Source organism: Symphalangus syndactylus, chromosome 7 (genome assembly GCF_028878055.3).
Source record: "Symphalangus syndactylus isolate Jambi chromosome 7, NHGRI_mSymSyn1-v2.1_pri, whole genome shotgun sequence".
Classification (NCBI taxonomy): domain Eukaryota; kingdom Metazoa; phylum Chordata; class Mammalia; order Primates; family Hylobatidae; genus Symphalangus; species Symphalangus syndactylus.
The window spans coordinates 27216057-27239491 of NC_072429.2; the positions used below are offsets into that span (position 1 = coordinate 27216057).

General features: G+C 40.4%; 1 long non-coding RNA gene across 1 annotated transcript in view; it reads right to left on the bottom strand.

Moving 5' to 3' along the window:
* Window positions 1-7546: 7546 nt before the first annotated feature.
* Window positions 7547-23435, bottom strand: part of LOC134737200 (uncharacterized) — an 80297-nt gene continuing 64408 nt past the window's right edge. The window contains exon 7 of the long non-coding RNA XR_010121849.1: window positions 7547-7760. This is a non-coding gene — a long non-coding RNA (uncharacterized lncRNA). The remainder of the gene's footprint in view (window positions 7761-23435) is intronic.

Sequence of the window (23435 nt, forward strand, 5' to 3'; positions counted from 1 at the left end):
TCAGTGGAAAGATCTGCAACTCAAGGCTGCTATTCAGATTCTTTTGTCCCATGGATGATTCTTTGATGTGTCTTCCCCTAGGGATGGGTCTTCCTGAGAGCTAGACTGCAGTGATTGTTATTGCACTTCTGGGTATAGCCACTCAGCCAGGCTACCAAGTTTTGGGTTGGTGCTGAAGAATGTTTGCAGAGAGTCCTATGATGTGATCTGTCTTCAGGTCTCTCAGCCATGGATTCCAGCACCTTCTCTGGTGGAGGTGGCAGGAGAGTGAAGTGGACTCTATGGGAGTCCTTAGTTGTAGTTTTGTGTAGTGCACTAGTTTTCTGGAATGCTGGTTATGCTAGCAGTGAAGTTGTCACATGGACAGACTCAGGACCTCTGGTTCACCATGGTGTTGCTGGCAGTGGAATGAGCTGTTGTTTTCTCCTTCCTTGGAGCAGGGTTGTTCTGTCCTGAGTTGCTGTCATGGCTTGAGTTGGCTGACCTCCAGCCAAAAGGTAGGGCTTTCAAGAGAGCATCATCTGTGGTAGTATAGAGGGGATACAAGCTTGCCCTAAGATGCCTGGAAAAGTGTCTGGGTTTCTCAGGCAATGGGCGGGGCCATAGAGCTTCCATGGGTTTATATCTTTTGTCTTCAGCTAGCAGGGTGGATAGAGAAAGACCATCAGGTAGGGGCAGGGTTAGGCATATCTGAGCTCAGACTCTCCATGGGTGGGGCTTGCTGTGATCACTGTGGGGGATGGGGGGCAGTTCTCAGGCCAATGAAATTATGTTCCCAAGGGGATTATGGCTGTCTCTGCTGTGTAATACAGGTCACCAGGAAAGTGGAGGAAAGCTGGAAGTGACAGGCCTCACCCAGCTCTCACACAGCCAGAAAGGCCAATCTCACTTCCACTGTGCCCCACCCACAGCACAAAGTTTGTATCTGTGCTCACTAGGCAGCTGGTGAGCAGGGCTGAGATCTTGCCCCAGGCTATGAGCCTCCCTGATGAGGAAGCAAGCAGGGCTCTCAGGCCTTGCCCCTTCCTGCCTGCCCACACAGTTGGCTGTGCTTCTGCGCTCATATCAGTACTTCCCATTTGTACCCCTACCCTTGCCCCCAAGATTCTGCTCAGGAAAATTCATGCTCATTCGCAACTATTAGAGTTCAGCTAGGAGTTTCCTTCATTCTGTGGCTCCTCCTCAATTCCACTGGCTGCCTTCCATAGGAGCCCTGTGAGATAATGCTGGAAATAGCTTCCCTAGGCTCAAACTGGGGACCAGGAGTACCTACAGGGCTCTTCCCACTGCTTCTTCTACTGCTATATTTTGTTCAACTCCCTAAATCCATGTCAGCTCTATGTAAGGTTAAATCCTTCTCCCATGATCTGGATTTTCAGGTTCCCCAGTGGGAATGTGTGTTTGGAGGCAGACATTTCCCCCTCACACTTTGGGAATTCAGTTTTTCGGCTGTCTTGGGAAGTTTGCAGTGGCAGGCCGCTGCTTTCAAAGAGTCTGTTAATTCTTTCAGTTTTCCCGGTGTGTTCCCGTGCAAAAGTTCACAATGTGAGTCTCCACATGCTGTTCTGTCCATCCAAGCGAGAGCTGCGTGTTAGTACTGTTTCCTATCCACTATCTTCTGTCTCCAAAATCAATCAAATCATACTCTTTTTCAAACTTTCTGTAAATATCAAAGAAAAACGCTGAATATGATGATGTTATGTCTTCAATACTCTATTTTTGTTTAAAGAAACAGTAGATGAAAGTCCAGTCCTTAGTAGGTTGTAGCATGTGGTTAGAATTTAATATCGTCACAAGGTTTTCTTTTTATTTATGCTTAGGATTACCATCCAATTATGACAATCTTTTCACATGTGGCAGTGATAAAACCTTTCTTTTAAAATAAATTTATTTATATTTTTCAAAAGTCAGTATAAAGAAAAAATATTAACTGAATATGGTATAGGTAGCACACAAATGTGGCAAAATAAAAGATCTGGGAAAACATTGTGTTGCACTGTACACACATCGTTATTCAGCAGTCCTTGCTACTCTCCAAGACAAATAATGCTTCTTCCCTTTTTCTCTACTGGAAAATGATTTCTTTTTGCTTTGTCTCCTGCTTCTTGCGTTTTCCTCCTGCTCCCAACCAGCCTCCTCCTGAGGTTCTCGCCTGCCAGCCCCCACGCCTCCCCAGTTGCTAGACTCTGTCATTTTCAGCATAGCTCCCTCCATCTGCCAAAACCCAGTGCAAGTCTGCCTCTGCATACCATATGGTCTGGCAGACAAGATGGGCTCAATGTTGATTCAAGAGCTGAAAGCAAATCCAGTTTAACCCCCATCCTCCCTTCTTAGCCGAAGAGGAAGCAAACTTTGTTGTCCTGCCTCTTCTATCTTCCAGCCTGAGGAAGGCAGGCCTCAGTTAGCTGTGTGATGCCTGGACCTTCCAGTCCTGGATTCCTGCTGCCTCACTCCTTCACAGGGACTATTCTCAGACTTTTCTGGTTTTTATCTTAGAAAGGAGCATTAGCCAGGTGCAGTGGCACATGCCTGTAGTCCCAGCTACTTGGGAGGCCGAGGCAGAAGGATCGCTTGAGCCCAGGAGTTCCAGCCCAGCCTGGGCAATATTGTGAGACCCTTATCTCCAAAAAAGTAAATACAAATAAAAAGGAGCAATTGGTACTCACTGGATAATCTTTGAGCAAGCAAACCTTCCTCGAGTCAGGAGGAAATAGGCCAGTCAGCCTCCCTCATAGTGCTGGGAAGTGAAGGCCCACAAAGGCTGGCTAAAGACAGAGCATGGACCTGGGGACAGGACGGGCAGGCTGAGGGTCTGCATGCACAGTCTCTGAGGACACTGTCCTAGCAAGTCAAGCAGCTGGCCCTGGAGGTCAGCATCACCATGTACCCTCTCCAAAGTGAGGTAAAGCCACACAAGCCACTGGAAAAAGGAAAAGAAGAGCGAGAAGAAGAGGAGTGAATGAGAAAAGGAGAAGTAAGGGAGAAGAGGAATATGGAGAGGACCTACCTGAAACTAGTTGTAGAGTGTTCTAAGATCAAATAAAAGGCATCCTAAATTATAAGTTGGTATGATTCATTCATACATGAAGGTTCTGTGATGGTAGGAAAAAGTGCCAACTGAGTCCCACTGTGCACTGGCCAGCTTTCATTCAACAAATATCGAGTGTCTGCTATGTGTTAGGTGTTGGAGCCCCAGCAGTGCACAAGATTGACAAGTCCTTGCCCTCATGGAGCTGACATCAAATGTCTTCGTAAGGTCACAGTGAGCACATAGGCATTACAATCAGACTGCCCGAGTTGAAGCTTGCTGTCTTGCACCTTAGCTCTGTGACCTTGAGTACCTACCTAAGGCAGCAAGTATTCTTATCTGTGAAATGGGAATAACAAGAGCCTTACTTAAAGGGTCTTGGTAAGGATTTAAAGATATAATTAATATATGGCATAGTAGGTGTATGGTGGTAGCTCATTTTTTTTTTTTTTTTTTTTTTTTTGAGACAGGGTTTTACTCCTGTTGCCCAGGTTGGAGTGCAATGGTGTAATCTCAGCTCACTACAACCTCTGCCTCCCAAGTTCAAGCAATTCGACTGCCTCAGCTTCCCGAGTAGCTGAGACCAGGTGCACACCACACCACTGCACCCGGCTTATTGTTTTGTGTTTTTTTTATAGAGACAGGGATTCACCAGGTTGCCCAGGCTGTTCTCAAACTCCTGAGCTCAGGAGTTCCACCCCCTTCAGCCTCCCAAAGTGCTGGTATTACAAGTGTGAGCCACCATGCCTGGCCTCATTGATGTTTTAATTTGCATTTCCCTAATGATAAATTACGTTAAGCATCTGTTTAGGTATGTATTTTCTATTTCAATATCTGTTTTTGGTAATGAATCCATTCAAATTTTTTCCCAGTATTTATTGGGTTTTTGCCGTATAACTAAGTTGTAAGAGGTCACAATATAATCTGGACATAAATCTTTAATTAGATATATATTTTGCAATTTTTTTCCATACAATGGCATTGTCTTTTCATTTTCTTAATGGTGTCTTTTGAAAAGAAAAAAATCTTAACTTCTATGAAGTCCAATTTATTACTTTTTTCTTTTATAGGTTTGCTTTTGATAGCATATCTAAGAAATCTTTGCCTAACTTAAATTTCATAGGTTTGTTTCTCACAATTAAGCCTATGCTCCATTTTAAGTTCATTTTCTGTGCATGGTGGGAAATAAGGGTCAAGGTACTTTTTTTCATCTGAAGAACAGAAATAATTTATTCTTTTCTTCATACACATGAAAGAGTGAGGCCCAAGGAGGCCGAGTAAGGAGCCCAAAGTCATACAGCTTAGAGGCAACTGAGTGATAATTGAACCCAGGTCTTCTGATTCCAAATAAAGTGCTGTTTGCGTGTTGCCTCCACTGTCTAAGTGCCCACATTATCTTTAAGATGGTGATAAGATCTAGGTTGGAGCAGACAAACCTCTTTCAAGTTCTGGCTCCATCACTTGCCCTGGGCAAGCTACTGAGACCTATAAAACCTTCAATTAAAAAAAAAATTGTAAAACGCAGCTAAAAAGAATACCTTCACATGAGGTTCTTGTCAGGACTATTTGAATAATACATATAAAGGGCATAGACAGGCCTCGTATTTAGCACGTGCATCATACAAGTCAGTGTGATGGAATGGATTTTTTTTTTAATCTCCTCATCCTTTCCCTTCCCTGGAGCCCAAACCCAGCTCCTTCTAGGCGGCACACTCTAAACTGACACTGCAGAAGATTTGGGGTACACTGAAATAAGAAGCAGACCCTTCCTCCCATTATAATTCACTGGGCCTGTCCTCTGTGAGTTGTTTTATCTCAACACTAGGGCAGTATATTTGTTTAATAGACATTTCACTCTGAAGATGTTTTGGCAATTTCCCCCATCCCTGTCCCCAGGCTAGAGATACACATGGATTGAAGAATAGAAGTTGTGGCAGACAACTTGCAATTGTCTGCAAGATGGCCCCCCAGCATCCCAGCCTCTGATATTCATGCCGTGTGTAGTAATTGCTTCCCTTTGAATGTGGGTGAGATCTGGGACCTGCCTCAAACCAAAAGGAATATGGCAATATGACTCCAATGTGAGTCACTTCTGCGATTACATTACATAAGATTGTAACACTTGTCTTATGAAAAAGGCTCTTGCAGGTTTTGATGAAGCAAGTAGACATATTTGGGAGGTCCACATGGTAAGAAACTGCGTACAGCCTTTTGCCAACAGACTAGAAACTGAGGGTGGCTTCCAGCTGTCAGCCGGCAAGAAACTGAGGTTTTAGTCCAACAGGCCACAGGGAACTGAATTCTGCCAATAACCACATGAGTCCTAAATCCCATCCTTCCCCAGTGGAGCCTTGAGATGAGCTTGGAGTCTGCACTGACACCTTGATTAAAGTCCTGTGAAAGGTCTTAGAGCCAGAGACACTTGGCTAAGATATGCCTAGACTCCTGATCTACAGAAACCATGCAATGGCGAATGCATGCTTTTCTGCAGTCATGAAGTTTGCGGTAATTTGCTATGCAGCAATAGAGAACTGACACAGAAGCCAAGATTAAAAAGAAGCAGAATGCTGGAGAGAAGAGCAGAGAATGTGAAAGATCAAAGCAGAGGAGGGAAGTGACAGGGGCAGGACTCCTTTCATGCCTATGTGAGGTGGCTCCCTCTGTCCTTTAAATATGCTTGGTGACCCAGATGGGAGCTCCAGCAGGCCCATGACTCTTGGGTCACAGAAAGCCCTACCACCACTTAAATAGCAAACATGGTCTTATTTTGGAAGTTAGGATGCCTAGTCCCTTGTAGTAATCAAAACTGGACTGTAATGAGACTTGAATTTTCTCCTTTCTTTCAGGTAGGGCCAGCCTCCTGTCTGCTGAGCAAGTGTGGGGTCATTGTCTCATTTATTTCCCTACTTCTCCTTCCTCAGCTTGCAAATAGTGGCTTCTGGCCTCTCCGCTATTGGAGCATGAGAAGACATGAAATGGGTGACTGGAAAGAATAAGGGAAGCACTTACTTATCTGGAGCTACTGGGAGATGGCTCTGGACTCTAGGCCTGGCAAGGGTGTGAAGCTGGGTCTTCATTTTCTGAAAACTTTGGAGTGACTTCAGTGGCTCTCCTGCTGGATCACCCTGTCTGCTATTCCCCTGATGCAGGCAAAAGTTCCCCCTTATGTGAATTCTTCCCCCTTCTCTCCTTAGCCTGTTTGTTTTCTGAAAGGCCACATCTTACAGGCTTATTCTGTTGGGGGTAACTTGCCTTCTGGCAGAATCTTTCTCCAGCAGGATGTTTTTTAAACAACCCCATGCTAACATTCCTGCTATGGATTCAGCATCTGGTGCCCAGTATTCATGCGCCTTTCGCCTGCCTATAGAGGGGAGATAGTTACTCCTCAACATAGCAGTAGCTCCATTTCCTTCTGCCTTGCCATCTATGGTAGAAATCCTTCAGATTTCCACAGAGTATATCAAACATTAGTCTACCACAGCCATGCCCATGTGCAAGGGGCATACATCAGCAGGCTTTCTGAGAAAGCTCTTTACAGCTGAGGGGAGGGGCAGAACACCCTTCCTTTGACTCATGGAAGATGGGGCTCACAGAATAACAGCAGATACCCAAATACAGTTTGCTACAAATTCTTTTTCAAAATCAAATATTGACGACTTATGTTCTAAAATAATTGTTTTTTGAAAAATTGTATTTTGGTTTATCATCTCCCTTTGGAATTTTGTACCCATCGTGTTTTAGTTGAAATGATTTCAGTTTAACATCTTGTTATGTGATATTATTGGTCTCATGGTCTCCCCAACAACCCACACCTTTCCTCTCTGACTAACTGGAGTGACCAAACCTATGTTACTTTGGCTGTTTGGCAGATACTAGATTCTTCTTAGTACATGTTGATAGCCTCTAGAGGCAGGAGGGGGAGGGGGTGATATGTTTATTTTCCGGCAACTTTGCTCCAAGGTGGTATCTTAATATGAAAGCAAGTCTCAGGCCAAATTCTTCAACCATACACAACATTTTTTAGCAAGCAGACAACCATTTGTATTTTGGGGAAAACTCCCCCTCTCTCTGCCTTTGGGTTCCCTGACATGCCCCTTGCAGGAGTAGTTCCCTCAGAAACAGGTTTCCTAAAAGTATGATCCAAGGCCTCATCAGTGGACCAGCTAGAGGGATCCTCCATGAAGTGGGAGGATGTAGGACCAATGGGCTCCAGAACTTCCACCTCTGGTACCGATGGCTGAACATGCACATTTCTTCTGCTTTATTCATGCAAAAGTGGTGGATCTGGCTACCCCACTCCTAACTGATCTTATGCACAATGAATTTCACCAACAAAAAATTATTTCTAACATCCCATATGCTAATTAACTCAAAAGTATTGATTCAGGTAAGGACTCTTCATATACTAATTAACCACTCATTGCTGGAGTGTTGATTAGTGTTAACTTGCACATATACACATCACACCACTTGTACTGAAGTATTTTAAAGTAAATTACCATGCACACAATACAGCACTAACAGAATCCTGATTTTATTTCAGCTGCCAAGTACACAGCCCTGAGAGATAAATCATGATTGCTCTTGCTAATTCAATCACAATAAACTTGGCTTTTTTTTTTTTTTCAATATACTCACTTTTCCAGCCTTTACTTGTGGTCATAGGTAGTTACATGATGCAGTACTCGTCTATGAAAAGGAAAGGGAGGTGTACTGAGAAGTGCTTTTCTCTCTGACAAAAAAAAAAAAAAAGAGACACATGAGACAATTTCTCAACACTCTGCCTGCCTTTGTTTCCTGTCTTTGTATGTGATCAAAAGAAAATGTGATGGTTTGCAGCTGAGGCAGCCACTTTGCAATTGTGAGGCCTCCAGGATGAGGATGAAAAACTAAAATACTGAGGAAGGCAGAATGGAAAGCCCTGGGTCCTGATGATCTTGTTAAATTATTGTTTTAGTCTGTGTGTGCTGCATTAACAAAACACCTGAGACTGGGTAATTTATAAATAATAGAAATTTATTGTGGAAGTTCGAGATCAAGTGCCAGCAGATCTGGTGTCTGCTGAGGGCTGCTCTCTGCTTCCATGATGGTGTGAGGTTGCTTTGTCCTTACATGGCAAAGATGAAAGGACAGAGGGGCCTAGCTGGCTGTCTTGAGCCCTTTTATAAGAATACTAATCCTATTCACGATGACGGAGCCCTCATTGCTTAATCACCTCCTAAAGACCCTGCCTCTTAATTCTATCACATTAGGTCTTAGGCTCCAAAACGTGACTTTTGTGGGGACACATGCATTCAAACCATAGTAGTTGCCAACTCTCCAGAGTCGGGAGTTAGGAAAGTTCAAAGAAACTTCTGCCTTTATTCAGGAAAAAAAAAAAATAAATATAACTATGGTTTTAGTCAACGCTAGTTAGGTTTTATTATTATTTGCGGCCCAAAGTATTTCAACTGATACATTTGGCCTCCAGAGTAAATGTGTAAGGGAGGGATCTTTTCTAAATATTTGATGCATTAAAATAACACACATGTACATGCATGCATACATACATATGCCCCACTCATACTCCCAAGGCAAAAGACCTACTTTCCTCAAAGAGCCAGAGAACTCAAGTTTTTCCTCCTCTCTCAACCCTTTGAAATTTCCCGTCCCCCAGTGACATTGCTGCTACTTCTGGAATCCATTCACCAGTGGTATAAAGGAGGGATTTTATAAGAAATGAGATGCTCACATCTCAGATTCACCATCCAAAGTTATAAAATCCCTCATTTATACCATTGGTTAATTGTGGTTTCTGCATTGTTGAGATTTGACGTTTAATATTGGAATACATTCTTAAATAAACGTGGTTAGGATATACATCATTTTAATATACATTTCTCACCTTTTTTCTAATGACTTATTACTTGCTGTTTATTTTATGTTTCTCCTAGACTACGGAAGGGATGTTAGACAAAAAGCAAATTCAAGTGATTTTCTTATTTGAGTTCAAAAATGGGTCGTAAAGCAGCACAGACAACTTGCAACATCGAGAATGCATTTGCCCCAGGAGCTGCTAATGATTGACAGATGCAGTGGTGGTACAAGAAGTTTTGCAAAGGAGAAGAGAGCCTTTAAGATGAGGAGTGTAGTGGCAGGCCATCGGAAGTTGACAACGACCAATTGCGAGCAATCATTGAAGCTGATCCTCTTACAACTATACGAGAAGTTGCCAAAGAACTCAGGATCGACCATTCTACAGTCATTTGACACTGGAAGCAAATTGGAAAGGTGAAAAAGCTCGATAAGTGGGTGCCTCATGAGATGAGTGAAAATAAAAAAAAAATCGTCTTTTTGAATTGTCATCTTCTCTTATTCTATGCAACAACAGACCATTTCTAGATTGTATTGTGACATGCAATGAAAAGTGGATTTTTTTTTTCTTTTTCCTTTCTTTTTTTTTTTTTTTTTTTTGAGACGCAGTCTTACTCTGTCACCCAGGCTGGAGTGCAGTGGCACGATCTCAGCTCACTGCCACCTCTGCCTCCCAGGTTCAAGCAATTCTCCTGCCTCAGCCTCCCGAGTGGCTGGGATTGTGCCACCATGCCCAGCTAATTTTTGTATTTTTAGTAGAGACGGGGTTTCACCATGTTGGCCAGTCTGGTCTCAAACTCCTGACCTCACGTGATCTACCCACCCCAGCCTCCCAAAGTGCTAGGATTACAGGTGTGAGCCACCACACCCAGCCTAAAAGTGGATTTTATATGACAACTGGTGTCAACCAGCTCAGTGGTTGGACCGAGAAGAAGCCCCCAAGCACTTCCCTAAGCCAAACTAGCACCCAAAAAAGGCGTGGCTACTGTTTGGTGGTCTCCTGCCAGTCTGATCAACCACAACTTTCTGAATCCTGGCGAAACTGTTACATCTGAGAAGTATGCTCAGAAGACTGATGAGCTGCATCCAAAACTGCAATGCCTGCAGCCAGCATTGGTCAACAGAAAGGGCCCAATTCTTCTCCATGACAACGCCCAACAATGCCCGACTGCATGTAGCACAACTAGTGCTTCAAAAGTTTAACAAATTGGGCTACAAAGTTTTGCCTCATCTGCCATATTCACCTGACGTCTTGCCAACTGACTACCACTTCTTCAAGCATCTTGACAACTTTTTGCAGGGAAAATGCTTCTACAACCAGCAGGATGCAGAAAATGCTTTCCAAGAGTTCATCGAATCCCAAAGCACGGATTTTTATGCTACAGGAAAACACAAACTTATTTCTCATTGGCAAAAATGTGTTGATTGTAATGGTTCCTATTTTGATTAATAAAGATGTCTTTGAACCTAGATATAATGATTTAAAATTCACGGTCTGAAACGTCAATTACTTTTGCACCAACCTATATTATGCTATGACAGCTGAGAAGAAGGTGGCACTTGGAACAAGCTGGGCTTGAGCTCCCTAGTGGCCCACAAAGTCTCTTTTATAGAATTTCTCACTCTCTTCTGCTTCATCTTGCTAGATGAGAGTTGGGCCCTAAAATTTAGGCTGCCCTCATCTCCTCCTCTAACCCACTGCCTTATTCTCCTCCAAAATCCTCTCAGTAGAGGAATTTTGGAAGATTATAGTAATAAGACACATGAGCATTTGGGAAAGACAGGCATATAAGAATTTGGAGTTTATAGGCTAAGTTTATGGGACCTGTGTGCAAATCTGTCATGATGATGATGATGGTACCACTGCACTCCAGCCTGGGTGACACAGTGAGACCTTGTCTCAGAAAAAAGGAAAGAAAAAGAAAAAAGAAGAGATAAGAAAACAAAAGAAAGGGCAAGGAAGGGAAAGGGTAAAGGGATAAGACACAGTGAGAGGAATGAGGGAAAGGGAGAGGAAAAGGTGAGGAAGAGAGGTAAGGGGAAGGGCAGGGAGGGGAGAGAAAATATATGTCAAGTGAAACTATGCAAGGTAGAAATAAGGGCTAAGTGACAAGGACAGGAAGAAACCGCTCATTTTCTTTTCAGCAGGCATCACTGTAACTTCAGGGAGAACATCATTCAAAGTATACCATTTCCCACAGAGTATAATGGGGCTTACCCACAATTTCATCAGTTGTGTTCAAGCTGCATAAAAAGCACAGGAGCCAGCCCTTCACCTGAGGGCACTACCATGCGGTATCATTATTTCCATGACAAACAAAATCTTTCCCAGGAAACAGAACCGAGAAAGTAACTGAAATGTCTGTAAAGTAGTGGGAAATTTAGGGTAACTAAGCATTCCACATTTGTGAGATTGTCCTATTTTGTTATTCTCACCCTAGTGGTGCCTAAGGGTCCTATTTTTAAACAGGGAACCAGAACCAATCATCAGTGTGTGCAGCTTACACGTGAGGTCCAGATGCCTCATTTCCTGGTTCCCGGTACTCACTAAATCAGGAACAAGTAAATTCATTCCCAAGACCAACACCTGAACTGTTCAGCACCCCTCCTCCCTCAGAAGGACCTATCCCTCATCTTTATTTATGTTCCCTGGCTGGGACCTTGGCCCAAGGAATGCCTTGCACCCCCCATCTCTACTGGTTTTCCCTACTCCAATGTAAATGCCCAATAAATATTTTTGCATTTTAAAAAATAGAATGATGTATGAAAAGGGCTAAGCAGAGTTCTTAGAGATATACTGTATCATGGCACTTAATAAAAATTAAATTCTCTTCATTTTCATTCTATTATATAAATTAGGTTATCATCTCTAGCTCAACATTTCAAGGAGGCAGGGAAGTAGAATTTGAAGGTTTCTTGAGTTGGTTGGCTTTGGGCACTGCAGATGAGAAAAATCACCTGCAAGTGTATTATAATTTGATAAATCATTAATCACTTCATTTTTAAACAAAATAGGTTGCTGAATTAATTCATCAGAATCAGACTCAAGAGTTCTGCTATCAGTTAGGATATAGAGGCTTATAAAAGGCCATCATTCTAATAGCAACAAAAATATCAGGTAAACTAAAAAAAAAATCTTATTTCTCTTTAAAGCCATTGAAGATTGCAGATGAAAACAAGATCTAAACAAACTAAAATTCATAGAGGGAGAAGACCCTTCTTGAGTGAGCAGATGGAAGATCATTTCAATTCATAGTGAAGTTGTTGAGTCTGTGGGAAAAGCGAGCCTGCTGCAGGTGGAGGGACTTTGTGTGAAAAAGGAGAAATCAGCCAAGTTTTTAGGAGAGGTGCCTGGGCTGGCATGGTGGATCCGAATCTGGAAGAGCCCTAAAGTCAGAGTTAGCCTTCCCCATCCTCCAATTCACTCCCATGGAAATTTTATTCAAAAAGTAGAATAATCAGAAAGCCTGGAATGAGGTCCAGAACTCAGAGAGAGATCTCATAGTCTTGTGGTGCTTAGATCCCAAAATCCAAAATCCTGCTGAAGGGAAGGGCCTAATCTCTCCCAAGTCATTTGAACCAGAAGTGAACTGAAACTAACTCTACTGTTACTCCAAGCCCCAATTCTATTCAACTAGTTAAATGGATGAGCTCAGCCCCTAACAATTGCTGCTTGTCAGCAAAAGGGTGAGCCGTTTCTGCAGAAAATTATAATCTACTTCAGTCTCTACTGGTCTTTTACATATACACCGTGTCTGAAATAAAATTAAAAATTTTAACATGCAAGAAGCAGGAAAATATGACTCATAGTTAAGAGAAGTAAAAACTTATCAGTAGACTCAGACCCACAGATGATTCGTATGTTGAAATTTTCAGAGAAAAATATTTATTTACAACTATTATAAATGTTTTGCAATTTGGAGGAAAGAAGCGATGGAGAATTTTGGCAAATAAAAAAAACTATTCAAAAGAAACAAATAGCAATTCTATAACTAAAATATACCATTAAAAAGTAAAGTATTGGATGGGCTTAACATTAGACTGGACTAAGCAGAGCAAAGAATTAGTGAACTGAAAGTGAGTCAATAGAAATTATCTCAACTAAAGCATAAGGAGAAAAATAAATGTAAAAATAATGAAAAAATATTAAAGACCTGTGGAACAATATAAACAAACTTAGCTAACATAAGTGTAATTGAAGTCCCAGAAATAGAGGAGAGAGAGAATAATGAAGAAAAAATGTTGGAAGAAGTAATGGCTCCTAATTTTCCAAAATGGATGAAACACTTCAATCCATACATTCTAAAGGCACAGCAAATATAAATCAGAATAAATACCAAAAAAAAAACAACCCACACCGAGGCACATTCTAAGGCTTTTTTATTATTTAAATTTTTATTTTAGATTCAGGAGGTACATGTGCAGGTTTTTTGCAAGGGTACATGGTGTGATTCTGAGGTTTGGGCTTCTACTGATCCTATCACCCAGATGGTGAACACAGTACCCAATAGGAAGTTTTTCAACTTTCCCCACCACAACTCCTTTTGGAGTCCCCAGTGTCTAGTGTTCCCATCTATATGTCCATGTGTACACAGGGTTTAGCTTTCACTTATAAGTGAGAATGTGTGATATTCAGGTTTCTGTTGCTGCATTAATTTGCTTTAGGATAATGGCCTCCAGCTGCATCTGTGTTGTAATATAGAACATGATTTCATTCTGTTTTATGGCTGCATAGTATTCCATGTTGTAAACGTACCACATGTTATTTATCCAGTCTACCACTGATGAGCACATAGGTTGTTTGTGAATAGTGCTGCAATAAATATAATAGTGCAGGTGTCTTTTGGCAGAACAATTTGTTACTTTGATGTATACCTAGTAATGGGATTGTTAGGTCAAATAGTAGTTCTATTTTTAATTCTTTGAGAAATCTTCAAACTGCTTTCCACAGGGGCTGAACTAACTTACATTCTTACCAACAGTGTATAAGTGTTCCCTTTTCTCTGCAACCTCACCACATCTGTTATCTTTTGACTTTTTTTTTTTTTTGAGACATGGTCTCACTGTCACCCAGGCTTGAGTGCAGTGGGAGGTTCATGGCTCACTTCAGCCTCAACCTCCTGGGCTCAAGAGATCCTTCCCCTCAGCCTCCCAGGTAGCTGGGACTACATTATTTTTTTTCTGCATTTTCTGTAGAGATGGGGTTTTGCCATGTTGCCCAGTTTGGTCTTAAACTCCTGGGCTCAAGCAATATACCTGCCTTGGCCTCCCAAAGTGCTGGGATTATAGGCGTGACCCACTGCACTTGGAATTTTTTTGACTTTTTAATAATAGCCATTCTGACTAGTGTGAGACGATATCTCATTATGGCTTTGATTTGCATTTATCTGATGATTAGTGATGTTGAGAATTTTTTCACATGCTTGTTGGACACTTGTATGTCTTCTTTTGAGAAGTTTCAGTTCATGTTCTTTGCCCATTTTTTAACAGGGTTATTCTTTTTCTTTTTCTTGTTGATTTAAGTTCCTTATAGATTCTGGATATTAGTCCTTTGTCAGATGCATAGTTTGCAAATATTTTCTCCCATTCTGTAGGTTGTCTGTTTACTTTGTTGACAGTGTCTTTTTCTGTGCAGAAGTTCTTGAGTTTAATTAGGTCCCACTTGTCAATTTTTGTTTTTGTTGCAATTGCTTTTGAGGACTTACTCATGAATTCTTTGCTTAGGCTATGTCCAGAAGAGTACCTCCTAGGTTTTCTTCTATGATTTGTACAGTTTGAGTTGTTATATTTAAATTTTTAACCCACCATGAGTTAATTTTTGTATATTCCAGAGCTGAGGGTCTAGTTTCATTCTTCTGCATGTAAATGGAAAACCTTAATCATTACATTTATAGGAACAACAATAAGAATTGCAACTGACTTCTCATTTGGAAATGATGAAACATCATTTTTCATGTACTGAAATAAAAATCTCTATCAACCTAAAATCTAGTGAAAATGCCTTCAAAAATGAAGGCCAGATTAAGATACTTTCAGAAAAGTAAAAACTGAGAGAATTTATAATCAGCAGACCTGCACTGTAAAAATATGTATTAAGAAAAATTCTTCAGGCTGAAGGGAGAATGATGCAAATATGTCTATATCTGTAGGTAGAAATGAAAAACACTTGAAAGGAAAAAATGTGTACATAAATATAAAAGGAGATTTTTTAAATTTTCTTTATAAGACTTTGGCTATTTAAAGCATAGATAACAATATATTCTCTGGTTTATGATATGAAATAAAACATATGACAAATAGCACAAAAGGTGGAGGGGGTGGGTAAAGGAAATTATATTGTAGCAAGGTTCTAACATTGTTCATGGATTGGCATGACAATAATTTAAGGTGGACGTGATAAATTAAAGAACAACTATTATAATAATCTCTATATAAGTAACTACTAAAAATAATATGAAGAAGTATAGATAAATTTCATCAGACCAAAGAGCATGTGCCCCACACTAAAAGTCCTGATTTGGGCCTAGAGTTAGAAAATGTAACAGGATAAATAGTAATTCTCCCCTCTGAAAATCGTCTGGTATATGTTTATGCGTTTGTCTGTATCTGACCCATATTTTTATTTTCATTCTTTCTCCCATGCCTCTTTCTTTCATTTTCTCTTTCTTCTTTTTTCTTCTCTTTACTCTCTCTCTCACTTCCCTTCTACAATGTATGCTTTCTGGGTATATTTTTAAAATTTACTTTATGTATTGAATAATGGTATACATTTCTTATCCTTTTTTTTTTCTCAGAGAAGCAAAATATCTTACATTTTCTTCCTAAAAATTAAAATGGATTTTATTTTTTAAATAAAAATAAAATTTTTATTTAAAATTTTAAATAAATTTTAAATAAATTTTTTTATTTAAAATAAATATGGTCCATCCTTAGTTCTTCATGTGAGTCATATTGATCTTTGCTATAGGATTATACGTTAAACTAATGGCTTCTTTCTAAGTGAACTTAAGACTGTGTATGTATTTTTTGAATGGGAGCAAGTTTCAAGCTCTGAATTACAAAAAAAAATTTGTAAATTCTCCTAGCTTCACCTCTGAGTCCATTGCTTTCTGAAAGGTCTGAGTGAAAGTAAAAGGACTAGGAAGCAGAATACCTGGAAGTGGGAAAAAGTCTTGTATTTCTCCAGGGGAGGCATTTGAGACATATTTCAGATGGCTGATTCATATAATTTGAAGTTACAATTGTTTGTTCATTTTAAGCAAGTTACCTGCCCATGCACCCATGCACGTGCACACAAACACACACACGCTTTGCAGGATCTTTCAAGGTAAACAGCCAAATATGTCTTATAACAAATTCTTTCTTGTATATCAAAACCATTACTACCAATATAAATTCGCAGTTTCCAAAGAGAGTTAACTTTGCTTGGCCATCACATTTTCCGTAAACCCAAGGCTGTCCACACTGGTATTCTCTGCAATCAGGAAATGAGCAGATCTGAAAATGAGGTGACCTGCTATTTGGGCAACACACAGGCTGCTGGAATGTTCTTATCTTCCTGGCAAGTTCACTAGGGGAACATTTGACCATGGCCACTCCACAGCATAGTTGCTGTCACTCCAGCATAGTATGCATGGAAGAATCCAAGTGCACAACATGTTTGCCTGGAAACTTGCCCACAATTCATTACCAGAGAGTCCAGTCTATTTTATCTTAGCCAAATTAAGGTTTGAGAAGTATTCGTTTTGTGGTGAGTTCAAATTTCCTGTGTCTTTGACCCTTACTCCTCTCAGAGAACCAAAGTAGAAAAAGCTTAGCTGTTCATAAACATAGCATATAAATTAATCATGATTTGGGTCCTGAGGCTTTTTTTTTTTCAATAGTAAAGGTCAAGGCAAATGCCATGACACAGCCTGTCTTTCTATAATAAACATCTGCTTTCCTAAGAAAAGTTGCACTAACAAAATTTGTCCTGTAATAGTTTCTGTCATTTATTGACTGCTTATTATCTGTTAGACACTGCTGAGGTCTCACAAGATCGTTTCATTGACTCCTCATACCCCTAAAGATAAGCACTACTATGATCCTCATTTTACAAATGAAAAAACTGAGGCTGAGTGCTTAGATCATTTTTACACTATTCTTGATGGTGCCTAGGTTCAAAGTCTAATTCAGATAAGTCTAATTCAGAGTGTTTTTGCCTAATCACTGTGCTCAACCACTTCTCATTTAAAACAAATAAAAAATTATTGAAATGGAGAAAAAGAGTTTAGGAGTTAGAGAGTTTCTTTTATACAGTTTTATTACTTTTGCTGCTCATTATTAGTGCAAAATGAAAATAAATTATAGAACAGTTCACAACTACAAATGGTCGACAAAAGTAAACTCACACTGAGAAACCAATCACTCCTACAAGTAGCAGTGTGCTTCTTTGCTTTGGAAAACCAACTTTTCTTATTTAAGCGATGACAATTATACAGTGATTGTATCAGAACTCTAACGTTCTGCACAGTTAAAATTGTATGCCCTAATTGGTCGATGCCACTACATCTAGCTTGCATTCTGAAAATAAGCTATTGGAGAAATGCCTGTAAATCTAAGGTAGCTTTTTCAGCTATAAATAGGCCAGGAGATATATATATATATATATATATATATATATATATATATATATATTTTTTTTTTTTTTTTTTTTTTTTTTTTTTTTTGAGACAAAAGTATCGCTTTGTCACCCAGGCTAGAGTGCAGTGGCACCATCATAGCTCACTGCAGCTTTGAACTCCTGGGCTCAAGTGTTCCTCCCACCTCAGCCTCCCGAGTAGCTGGGACTACAGGTGCAAGCCACTAGTTCCAGCTAGTCAATTTTTTTTTTTTTTTTTTTTGTAGAGACAGGGTCTCACTGTGTTGCCCAAGCTGTTCTTGAACTCCTGGCCTCATACAATCCTCCCATATTGGCCACCTAAAGTGTTAGGATTACAGGCATAAGCTTCTGGGCTCAGCTACGTCAGATTTTTTAGGGAGCCCCATGTTTATTTCTTGCCACATCTGAATTTTTAAGTTTCACATCATATGGAACAAACCACTGAGCTCATTGTATTGGCTTTATTTTTTTTTTAACTAAATGTCTACAACCATCAGAGAACTGGGAGCATTGTGTCCTGGGAAAGAGCACAGCCATGTAGCCTTTTCCTTATGTCTCATGTCTCATACTGTGCTGGTAGACAGATGGATACTCAGTGTATTAGCAGATTTCTGCTGTAATAATTCTGTGTAGCAACAACCTCCTCCCAAACCTCAATAGCTAACAAAAAAAAAATTCAATTTAATGTTGATAGGGATATAGGCTGCCTGTGAATTGGCTTTGCTCAGCTGGGCTAAGCTAGACTTCAATCTGTGGTTTGGGTTTATGCCTGCTCCGTATGTCTTTATTCCAGGACTCAGGCTGAAAGAGTAATGGTTACCAGGAATATACGCCTTACTCAAAGGTAAAAAGTTTGAGATGTTTGACAGAAACTTGCTGTCTCTTAAAGTGTCTGCTCAGAATTGGTGCATTTTCATTTTACTTCTGCCTATATTCATTGGCCAAAAAACGTCACATAGCCAAGTCCAAGTAAGTAAGTAGGGGCAGGTATGTATACTCTGGTTACTATTGTGACAGGCACTAGAAAGTATATGGCAGAGGTTGTGAGCGTATAATCCTTTACAGAAAGGAATAAAGAGTTGAGAACAATGATTCAATATAATCACACTGAATATTTCCTACAGTATGTTGCTCATCCATTTTTTATAGGACCCATGATATTTTATTGCAATTGTACTTATAGAAATACATAATTCTTCAGCAGACTGTGACTAGGTTTTCACCCATTTCCAGCCCCAAGGACCAGGGCACTGCTTCTCACATTAGTAGATATTCAATAAATATCCAAAGAACGAATGTATGAATAAATACACTTATAAGGCAGCGATTATGAACAAACACAAATTATTTAATTCTCAAAATAAGATTATGCCAAGGCATCGTCTGTTGGAAAGTTGATAAATTACTGGTATAGAAAGTAGTTATCTATAAGAAAAGTCTTATTTTGAAATGTTCCAACTTTGTATCATGTTATCCATTTGCTGGGTAATTATTTATTGTCAACTATGTGCCAGGTACAAGGGTATGAAAGTGAATAAGATAGACTCAATTACTGCCCTCACCAAGCTACTAGGCAAGAGAGACAAACAGGAAATGATCACATCCACGATTATGGAAGTGCAGGAGCACCTGACCCATCCTGGGAGACCAGCAAAGTCTTCCTGGACACCATGACTTTTAAGCTAAGATCAAAATAGTAAGTAGAAAGAGAAGGGGAAGCAAGAGGAACTTTCAAAAAGGAGGAAACCATATGTGAGTAAGAAAACACAAAGGTAAAACCCAGATTCAGATTTAGGTAGCTGGGAGAATGGTCTTATGATGACATTTACTAAGAAGAAATATAGGAGAAAGAGAGTGTATATGTTGGTTAGGGTGATGGGGTGGTGATGGGGTGGGTATGGGGATTTATTTATGAATACTGATGGCTTGGAGATATAAGTGGTACCTCCTGAAAAAGACACCCAGGTGGCATTTGTGTCTGAAAGTCTCAATTTCAGATGAGAGGTAGGAGCTGAAATATAAATTTGTGATTCATCCATATATATATGTGATATAATAAAGAATATATCTGGTCTTTATCCCAGTTCTTGGTGCAAAGATTTTGAAACCTTGAGTAATAACAATGTCTTTGTTATGCTAATGGGATGACTCATGCTGGGTTCCTAAATAGCTTTAGGATGGGGGCTGGTCACCAGAAAGACCAATCCCATGATTAGAGTGTTAGAACTTTAGGCCGCCAGCCCAATAACGTCCAGTGAGAGAAGTGAGGCTGGAGACTGAGCTCAACAACATGGCCAATGATTTAATCAATCGTGATTTGATCAGTCATCACTGATCTGATCAATCAACCATAATGAAGCCCCAGTAAAAACTCTGGAAACCAAAGCTCAAAGGAGCTTCCTGGTTGGTGAACAACTGATGTGCTGAGAGATAAATATGCCTGGATTCCTAGAGGAGAGGGCAGAGAAACTCAGTGTCCTTATCTCTCCCAAGACCTTGTCTATGTGCCTCTTCTGTTTAGCTGTTCCTGGGTTGTATCCTTTATAATAAAACTAATCATGTGAATAGCACTTTCAGAGAGTTTATGAGCTGTTCTAGCAAATTACTGAACCTGAGGGAGTCATAGAAACCCCTGAATTTGTAGCTGGTGAGTCAGTGGCTGACTGAGACTGATGTTTGGTGTCTGAAGTGGGGGCAATCTTGTGAAGGATGTTGTTCTCAACTTGTGGGGTCTGCGCTAACTCTGGGTAGTTAGTGTCAGAATTGAATTAAATTGCAAGATACCCAGTTGTCATCAGAGAATTGTTGTTGGAACAAGGCAGAAATTGAGATCATTGGCTGTTGATGAGTTCACCCATGGAAAGCATATGAGAAGATGATGTAGGGCAGAACCCCAAGAAATATGAGCATCTATGGAAATATTTCCCAAAATGTCATTTCAATACCATTGGTGCTAAATGGAGTTTAGATTATATAGAAGTATACTTTTATTTAATGGCTATGTATTTATTTTAAATGTTTTGAGCCATATTTTTCATATACAGCAAATTGTACTGTTTTTTCCATTAATAACAGTGACATAAAACTTCCTTATAAGGAAATTAATTTGAGTCTATAAAGTGCTATAGTTTGGATATTTTTTCCATCCAAATTTCATGTTGAAATGTGATCCCCATTATTGGACGTGGGCCTAATAGGAAGGGTTTGGGTCATGGTGGTGGATCCCTCCTGAATGGCTTCATGCCCTCTTTGAAGTAATGAGTGTGTCCTCATTCTATTGGTTCATGAGAGTGATAGTTGTTTAAAGAAACTAGCATCTCCTCTTCTCTTTCTTGCTTCATCTCATGACATGTGACACACCCGTTCCACTTTCACTTTCTGCCATGAATAAAAGCTTCCCAAGGCCATATCAAAAGCTGAGCAGATGCTAATGTTATGCTTGTACAGTCTGCAGAACTGTGAGCCAAATAAACCTATTATCTTTGTAAATCATTCAGTCTCAGATATTCTTTTATAGCAATGCAAAATAGACTAACACAGAAAATTGGTATCAAAGAGTAGAGCATCACTATAAAAGTACCTGAAAATGTGGAGGCAGGTTTAGAACTGGGTAATGGGCAGAGGTTGGAAGAGTTTGGAGGCTCAGAAGAAGATAGGAAGATGAGGGAAAGTTTGCAGTTTCTTAGTGACTAGTTAAGTGATTGTAACCAAAATTCTGATGGAAACATGGACAATAAAGGCCAGGCTGATGAGGTCTCAGATGGAAATGAGAAACTTATAGGGAACTTGAGCAAACGTCACCATTGTTATCCTTTACCAAAGAACTTGAAAACATTGTGTTCATGCCCTAGGAATTTATGGAAGGTTGAACTTAAGACTGATGACCTTGGGTATCTGACAGAATAAATTTCTAAACAGCAAAGCACTCAAGAGGTGGCAGGCTGCTTCTAACTACCTAGGATCAGATGTAGGAGCAAAGAAATGACTTAAAGTTAGAACTTATAATTAAAAGGGAAGCAGAGGATAACCACTTAGAAAATTCACTACCTTGCCATGTGGTAGAGAAGGAGAAAGCATTTTCAGGAGAAGAATGCAAGTGGGCTGTGGAGCAACCACTGACTAGAGAGATTCACATGACAAAGAGGGAGCCAGGTGCTAATATTCAAGACAATGGGGAAAAGGCCTTGAAGCCATTTCAGCAATCTTTGAAGCAGCCCCTCCCATTACAGATCCAGAGGCCTTGGAGGAAATAATGGTTTGGGGGGGCCCAAGACCCTAATCCCTGTGCAGCCTCAGGACAGTGATCCCAACATCCTGGCCACTCTGGCTCTGGCCAGAGCTTAAAGGGCTCTAGGCATGGCTCATGCCACTGGTCCAGAGGGCACAAGTCATAATCCTTGGAGGCTTCCATATAGTGTTAAGCCTGTAAGTACACAGAATGCAAGAGTGAAGGAGGCTTAGTGGCTTCCACCTAGATTTCAAAGGATGTATGGGAAAGCCTGGGTACCCAAGCAGAAGTCTGCTGCAGAGGCAGAGCCCCTATAGAGATACTCCACTACGGCAGTGCCAAGGGGAAAAGAGGATTGGAGCCTCCACACAGAGGTTCACTGGAGAACTGCCCAGCAGAGCTGTAGGAACAGGGCTGCTGCCCTCCAGATCAGAGAATGGTAGAACCAATGGCAATGTGCACCCTCAGCTTGCAAAAGCTGCAGGCACTCAACTCCAACCTGTGAAAGCAGCCACATGGACTGCACCCAGTAAAGCAATGGGGGCAGAGCTGCCCAAGGCCTGGGGAGCCCACCCCTCACACCAGTGTGCCCTAGATGTGGGACATAAAGTCAAAGATTATTTTGGAGCTTTAAGGTGTAATGTCTGCCCTTCTGGGTTTTAGACTTCTGTGGAGCTTATTGCCCCCTTCTTTTAACCAATTTCTCCCTTTTGGAATGGGAGTGTTTTACTCAATGCCTGTACCATTGTATCTTGAAAGTAAATAACTTGGTTTTTGATATTACAAACTCATAGGTGAAAGAAACTTGCCTTGAGTCTCAGATGAAACTTTGGACTTCAGACTTTTGATTGAGTTGATGTTGGAACAGGTTAAGACTTTGGGGGACTGTTGGGAAAAGATTATTATATTTTGCAATGTGGGAAGAATACGAGATTTTGGATCCAGGGGCAGAATAATGTAATACGGATATCTGTTCCCTCCAAATCTCATTTTGAAATGTGAAACCTCCATCGTTGAAGGTGGGCCTGGTGGGAAGTATTTGGGTCATGGAGGCAGATTCCTCAGGAATGGCTTGGTGCCCTCCTTGCAGTAATGAGTGAGTTATTACTCTATTAGTTCATGCACAGGCTGGTTCTTTAAAGAGCCTGGTACCTCCTCCTCTCTTTCTCCTTCTCTTGCCATTAGACATGCCTGCTCCCATTTCACCTTCCACCATGAGTAAAAGCTTCTTGAGGCCTTATCAGGAGATCAGCAGATGCAGTTGCTATGCTTGTATAGCCTGCAGAACTGTGCACCAAATAAACCTGGTTTCTTTATAAATTATTCAGTCTCAGATATTCCTTTATGGCAATGCAAAATTAGCTAATACATCAAGTGAGTCAATTAAAAGAAAAACATCAGCAAAAACTGTAAACATGATATTAAAATAACTACACTCATTCCATAAATATTTAATGAGGGCTTATTGTGCAACAGATCTGGAAATCCACTAGTAAACAAAAGACAGAAGTATCCCTGCCCTCTTGGAGTTTATATTCCAGTGGGAAGAACAGAGAATAATCAAGACAAATAAGTAAAATATAGGTAGAATATCAGATTCTAATAAGTTCCAAGAAGATAAAAAGACAAGAACATGGATAATAAGTTTGGAGAAGGAGAGTTGAAATTCTAGATTTCAAGGTCAA